Source organism: Heterodontus francisci, chromosome 32, assembly GCF_036365525.1.
Source record: "Heterodontus francisci isolate sHetFra1 chromosome 32, sHetFra1.hap1, whole genome shotgun sequence".
Taxonomy (NCBI): domain Eukaryota; kingdom Metazoa; phylum Chordata; class Chondrichthyes; order Heterodontiformes; family Heterodontidae; genus Heterodontus; species Heterodontus francisci.
Genome location: NC_090402.1, coordinates 5,330,496 through 5,336,495, shown reverse-complemented (window position 1 = coordinate 5,336,495; position 6,000 = coordinate 5,330,496).

Sequence of the window (6,000 nt, the reverse complement as noted above, 5' to 3'; positions counted from 1 at the left end):
CGACGTGTACATCCTGACGTCACGCGCCACCGCGCGTGACGTCATCGCCCCGCCGGTAGAATTTTTAAAAAGAAACAAATTCCTTTTTCCGCTGCACATGTTTAAATGTCGGTTTTTAATTTCTTTTAATGATATTAGTTCATCATTTAAAAATCTAGTTTATATTTTGAAACTGAAGGAAGGAGGTTGAAAACTTCGGGTTTTTGACGGAAATTGCCGAGCTGAAGTTCGGCCCCTTAAAGGGACCAAGTTCCAGAACCTCCAGCAGGAGACCATTCAGCCCATCGTGCCCCTGCTGGCTCTTTGGAAGAGTTATGCAATTAGATTCTTGGTCTTTCCCCAATACCCTGCAGTTTTCTCCCCTTCAAATATTTATCCAATTTGTCTATTGAAAGTTACTATTGAATCTGCTTCCACTGCCCTTTTACGCAGCGCATTCCAGATCACAACATAATAGGGTCATAGAGAGATACAGCACCGAAACAGGCCCTTCAGCCCACCGAGTCTGCGCCGGCCATCAACCACCCATTTATCCTACATTAATAGGAGCAGGAGTCAGCCATTCAGTCCTTTGAGCCTGCTCCACCATTCAATAGGATCATTGCTTATCTGATTGTGGCCTCAACGCCACTTTCCTGTTGCCCCCCCCCACCCACCCCCCCATAACCCTTTACTCCCTTGTAGATCAAAAATATGTCTAACTCAGCCTTGAATATAATCAATGGCCCAGCCTCCACTGCTCTCCGGGGAAGAGAATTCCAAAGATTATGCCCCTCTGAAAGAAGAGATTCCTCATCATCTCTATCTTAGATGGGAGACACACAAACAGACAAACATACATACGAACATACAAATCAGGAGCAGAAGTAGGCCATTCGGCCCCTCCTGCCTGCTCCGCCAATCAATAAGATCATGGCTGATCTGTTTGTGTCTCGAATTCCACACTCCCATCTACCCCCAATAACCTTTGATTCCCTTGCCTAACAAGAATCTATCTACCTCTGCCTTAAAATTATTCAATGACCCCGCCTCCACCACCTTCTGAGGCAAAGAGTTCCAAAATCGCCAAACCCTCTGAGAGAAAACATTTCTCCTCGTCTCTGTCCTAAAAGGGTGTCCCCTAATTTTAAATCAGTGCCCCCCCCCAGTTCTGGACTCACCCACAAGAGAAAATATCCTTTCCACATTCACCTTGTCAAGACTGTTGAGGATCTTATAAACTTCAATCAAGTCTCCCCTCATTCTTCTAAACTCCAGTGAAAACAAGCCCAGTCTGTGCAACCTTTCCTCATAAGACAACCCGCTCATTCCACGTATCAATCTAGCAAACCTCCTCTGAACCGCCTCCATCGCATTTACATCTTTCCTTAAATAAGGAGACCAAAACTGCACACAGTATTCGAGATGTGGTCTCACCAATGCCCTGTATAACTGAAGCATAACATCCTTACTTTTATTTTCAATTCCTCTTGTAATAAAGGATAGCATTCCATTAGCCTTCTTTATTACTTGCTGTACCTGCATACTAACCTTTTGTGACTCATGCACTAGAACACCTTGATCCTTCCGCACCTCGGAATTCTGCAGTTGTTCTCCGTTTAAGTAATACTCTGCTTTTTTATTCTTCCTGCCAAAGTTAACAACTTCACATTTTCCCACATTATACGCCATCTGCCAGATTTTTGCCCACTCACTCAACCTATCTATATCAGTCTGCAAACTCCTAATGTCCTCTTCACAACATACTTTCCTAACTATCTTTGTGTCATCTGCAAATTTAGATACCATGCCATTGCTCTCTTCATCTACGTCAATGATATAAATTATAAAAAGTTGAGGCCCCAGCACAGACCCCTGCGGGATTCCACTCGTCACATCCTGCCAATCAGAAAAGGACCCATTTATGCATACTCTCTGTTTTCTGCCAGCCAGCCAATCTTCTATCCATGCTGATATGTTACCCCCTATACCATGAGCTCCTACTTTGCACAATAACCTTTTATGTGGCACCTTGTCAAATGCCTTCTGGAAATCCAAGTACAGTACATCAACGGACTCCCCTTTATCCACGGCACATGTTACTCCTTCAAAGAAGTCCAATAAATTGGTTAAATATGATCTCCCTTTCACAAAGCCATGCTGACTATTCCCGATTACCTTGAGTTTTTCTAAGTGCCCAGCTATAGCCTCTTTAATGATCGATTCTAACACCTTCCCCATGACAGACGTGAAGCTAACTAGTCTATATTTACCTGTTTTCTGCCTCCCGCCTTCTTGAATAGAGGGGTTATATTTGCTACTTTCCAGTCTGATGGAACCTTTCCAGAATCTAGTGAATTTTGAAAAATTAACACCAACGCATCTACAACCTCATTAGCCACCTCTTTTAAGGATGAAGCCCATCAGGACCCGGGGACTTGTCAGCCTGCAGCTCCATCAGTTTGCTCAGTACCGCTTCCCTGGTGATTGTAATTTCACCAAGTTTCTCTCTTCCTTCCACCTCCTGATTTACAGCTATTACTGGAATGTTTTTTGTATCCTCTATAGCGAAGATAGAAGCAAAATATTTGTTCATTTCATCTGCCATTTCCTTATTATCTACCATTAATTCCCCATTCTCACTCTCTAGAGGACCAACACTCACTTTACTTACTCTTCTCCTTTTTAATTTTTTTTTTATTTCCAAAATATACTTTATTCATAAAAATCTGCAAAAATTACATTGCCAAACAGTTTCAAACAGCACCAAAAAATACAAACATTGCAAGGGAGATCAGTTTCCTTCTATACTATCATGAGTTTCTTCACAACCCTTCCATTTCACTATTGTCATGCCAATTACAGTTTTACATTTACAGCAAAAGAAAATATCAATGATACAGTTCGAGGGGTTTCCCATGGATCCAGCCCCTCAGTTCAGCTTGGTGGGGGGACCTTACACTGTGGTCTTTCCCCATTGAGCCTTTGCTGCGGCTGCCCCAAGCTTTAGTGCGTCCCTCAGCACGTAGTCCTGGACCTTGGAATGTGCCAGTCTGCAACATTCGGTGGTGGACAACTCTTTGCGCTGGAAGACCAGCAAGTTTCAGGCAGACCAAAGAGCATCTTTCACCGGATTGACGGTCCTCCAGCAGCAGATGATGTTTATCTTGGTGTGCGTCCCTGGGAACAGCCCGTAGAGCACAGACTGCTGTGTTACAGAGCTGCTTGGGATGAACCTCAACAAAAACCATTGCTTCTCTTTCCACACCTGCTTTGCGAAGACACATTCCAGGAGGAGGTGGGCAACCGTCTCTTCCCCACCACAGCCACTGACCGAGGGGGCGAGACTTCGGGTGTGCATGAAGGATCTGACGGGGAGGGCCCTTCTCACCACCAGCCAAGCTACGTCTTGGTGCTTGTTTGAAAGTTCTGGTGATGAGGCATTCCGCCAAATGACTTTGACGGTCTGCTCGGGGAACCATCCGACATGATCCACCGTTTCCTTTTCCCGTAGGGCCTTGAGGACATTCCGTGCAGACCACTGCCTGATGGACCGGTGGTCAAAGGTGTTTTCCCGCAGAAACTGCTCCACGAAGGATAGGTGGTACGGCACGGCCCAACTGCATGGAGCGTTCCGCGGCAATGTGGCCAAGCCCATCCTTCGCAACACCAGAGACAGATAGAACCTCAGCACGTAGTGACACGGAGTTTGTGCCTTTTTAAAAAAAATTTTTATTTCCAAAATATACTTTATTCATAAAAATCTGCAAAAATTACATTGCCAAACAGTTTCAAACAGCACCAAAAAATACAAATATTGCAAGGGAGATCAGTTTCCTTCTATACTATCATGAGTTTCTTCCCAACCCTTCCATTTCACTATTGTCATGCCAATTACAGTTTTACATTTACAGCAAATGAAAATATCAACGATACAGTTCGAGGGGTTTCCCATGGATCCAGCCCCTCAGTCCAGCTTGGTGGGGGGACCTTACACTGTGGTCTTTCCCCATTGAGCCTTTGCAGCGGCTGCCCCAAGCTCGAGTGCGTCCCTCAACACGTAGTCCTGGACCTTGGAATGTGCCAGTCTGCAACATTCGGTGGTGGACAACTCTTTGCGCTGGAAGACCAGCAAGTTTCGGGCAGACCAAAGGGCGTCTTTCACCGAATTGATAGTCCTCCAGCACTGATCCCTGTGGCACTCCACTAGTTACAGTTTACCAACCTGAAAATGCCCCATTTAACCCAACTCTCTGTTTCCTGCTAGTTAGCCAATCCTCTATCCATGCCAACATATCACCCATAACACCATGAGTTCTTATCTTGTGCAGTAATCTTTTATATGGCATCTTATCGAATGACATTTGGAAATCCAAATACACTACATCCACTGGTTCCCCTTTATCTGCATTGCTTGTTACATCCTCAAAGAACTCTAATAAATCTGTCAAACACGATTTCCTTTTCACATCATGTTGACTCTGCCTGATTGTATTGTGATTTTCTAAATATCCTGTTACTACTTCCTTCATAATGGATTCCAGGATTTTCCCAATGAAAGACGTTAGGCTAACTGGCCTATAGATTCCTGCTTTCTGTCTCCCTCATTTCTTGAACCGAGGTGTTAAATTTTCTGTTTTCCAATCCGCTGGGACCTTTCCAGAATCTAGGAAATTTTGGAAGATTACAAAAATGCATCCACTCTCTCTGCAGTCACTTCTTTTAAAGCCCTAGGATGCAGGCCATCAGGTCCAGCGGATTTGTCAGCCTTTAGACCCAAAAGTCATTCGATAAGGTGCCACATAAAAGGTTACTACACAAGATTAGAACTCATGGTGTTGTGGGTGATATATTGGCATGGATAGAGGGTTGGTTAACTAACAGGAAACAGAGAGTAGAGTTAAATGGGGCACTTTCAGGTTGGCAAACTGGAACTAGTGGAGTTTTCCTAGTACTAGTTGTCCTTGTACTTTTTCTCTAGTGATAGTGACTGTTTTAATTCCTCCATCCCTTTTGCCTCCATATTTTTTACTTTTCTTGAGATGCTTTTTGTGCCTTCTACTGTGAAGACAGTACAAAATACTTGCTTAAAGTCTTTGCCATTTCCTTGTTTCCCATTATTAATTCCCCAGTCTCATCCTCTAAGGGACTAATACTCACTTTCTTTTCCTTTTTATATATTTGTAGAAGTTTTTACTGTCTCTTTTTATAGCTCTTGCTAGTTTACCCTCAGACTCCAATTTCTCCCTCTTTATTATTTTCATAGAATCATAGAAAGTTTAAGGCACAGAAAGAGGCCACTTGGCCCAACGTGTCTGTGCTGGCTGAAAAACGATCCACCAATTCTAATCCCACCTTCCAGCATTATGTCCATATCCCCGCAGATTACGGCACTTGAGGTGCATATCCAGACTCCTTTTAAATGAGTTGAGGGTGTCTGCCTCAACTACCCTTTCAGGCAGTGAGTTCCAGACTGTGGTGAAAAAGTTTTTCCTTATCTCCCCTCTAATTTTTCTACCAATCATTTTCAATCTATGCCCCCTCATCACTGACCTCTCTGCTAAGGTGAACAGACCTTTCACCTCCACTCTATTCAGGCCCCTCAAAAAATGTTGTACATTTCAATCAGATCACCCCTCAGCCTTCTCTGTTCCAAGGAGAACAACCCCAGTCTATCCAATCTTTCCTCAGAGCTGCATTTTTCCAGTCCTGGCAACATCCTCATAAATCTCCTCTGGACCCTCTCTAGTGCAATTACATCCTTTCTGTAATGAGGTGACCAGAACTGCACACAGTACTCAAGTTGTGTCCGAGCCAATGAGTGTTACAGTTCCAGCATAACCTCCCTGCTCTTATATTCTATTCCTCAGCTAATAAAGGAAAGGATTCCATTTGCCTTCTTAACCACCTTATCGACCTGTCCTGCTACCTTCAGGGATCTGTGGACATTCACTCCAAGGTCCCTCACTTCCTCTACACCTCAGTATTTTCCCATTAATCATGTATTCCTTTTCCTTGTTT